Source organism: Stegastes partitus, unplaced genomic scaffold, assembly GCF_000690725.1.
Source record: "Stegastes partitus isolate 25-593 unplaced genomic scaffold, Stegastes_partitus-1.0.2 Scaffold1319, whole genome shotgun sequence".
Taxonomy (NCBI): Eukaryota; Metazoa; Chordata; class Actinopteri; family Pomacentridae; genus Stegastes; species Stegastes partitus.
Genome location: NW_007579050.1, coordinates 196,033 through 197,135, shown reverse-complemented (window position 1 = coordinate 197,135; position 1,103 = coordinate 196,033). Strand labels below are relative to the sequence as shown.

At 43.8% G+C, this 1,103-nt stretch overlaps 1 protein-coding gene across 1 annotated transcript in view; it reads right to left on the bottom strand.

The window, feature by feature from the left end:
- Positions 1–1,103, bottom strand: part of LOC103369702 (zinc finger FYVE domain-containing protein 1) — a 20,080-nt gene that overhangs the window by 10,520 nt on the left and 8,457 nt on the right. The gene's annotated exons all lie outside the window — the stretch shown is intronic.

Here is a 1,103-nt window from a genome sequence, read left to right as displayed (position 1 = left end):
GAATATTGTAAACTAGGGTGTGCTTGACTCATTTAACAGGTTCACAAGCTTAATTAATATTTATGGAATCAATCTCCAAACGACCAGCCAACCATGTCTTAGATGGATGGACAGCATCCCGGCCAGCAGATGTTTATTTATGCCATTTATTCCTTGCAGGTGAACCATCAATTGAAAGTGACCCAGTGGCATGTCTGCATCAATAGCGAGCCAATGATTTATTACGATCAACACAAATTGTGGGCTTGTTACCACATTGCTGCCATGGCGTGATCAGTCGTGCACAACAGGATGCATGTGTAATGGAATGTAGTTGTGGCAAGACTCAGCCCAAGAAACGAAAAAACTTTTTCCTTTTGAGAAATATTGTTTCATTCAGCGAGCCTGTTGGGCGACACGCAGACCAAATCAGTATTGTGCGATAAAACTGGTAATCAGAATCATCTTCAGCGAACATCCAGATGGTCACGTGCCACTTGACCCAGAGATGATGCGACCAGCTGCAGAATGTGTAATGACAGAAATGCAGCTGCACTCACAGAGAGGGTAATCCACAGCTGTGGTGACCATGTCCAGGGTGGACTGGGCCACCTCCGTCACCTTGCGAGCTATCAGACCACGAGGCTCCACCTTACACACTGCAGGAACAGAGGAGTGTACGAGTGAGATACAAAAGCAGCGGGAATGATATCACAAGGCGGCAGCTGTTATAGACACAATCAACTTCAACGAAGCATTCTGCAGTATTTAACCCTCTGAACTACAAGCAGTTTCTGAGCCCTTCTTTGCTCCTGTCACATTTTTACTCACTATGATGGGATCATTATTCACTGCAATATAAAGTCCTGCACCGTTATGGAATCAGCACAACCATAGCTGGATGCAAAGAGAACTCAACAAAGTCTTGTGCAGTATATTATGGTTAGAATGCCATAAATTAAAAATAAAAGTTGAATTTCTTTGATTGCCTGTTCTTCCATCATCTTGCCCACAACCTGCTCTTCTGTAAACCGTTTTAGGGTCATGCTGCATTTCTTCTGATGGTCAGATAGTTTTGTTTTCCTCTCCTCTCTGCTCTGTGTAAACACAGCCTGACATTCAGT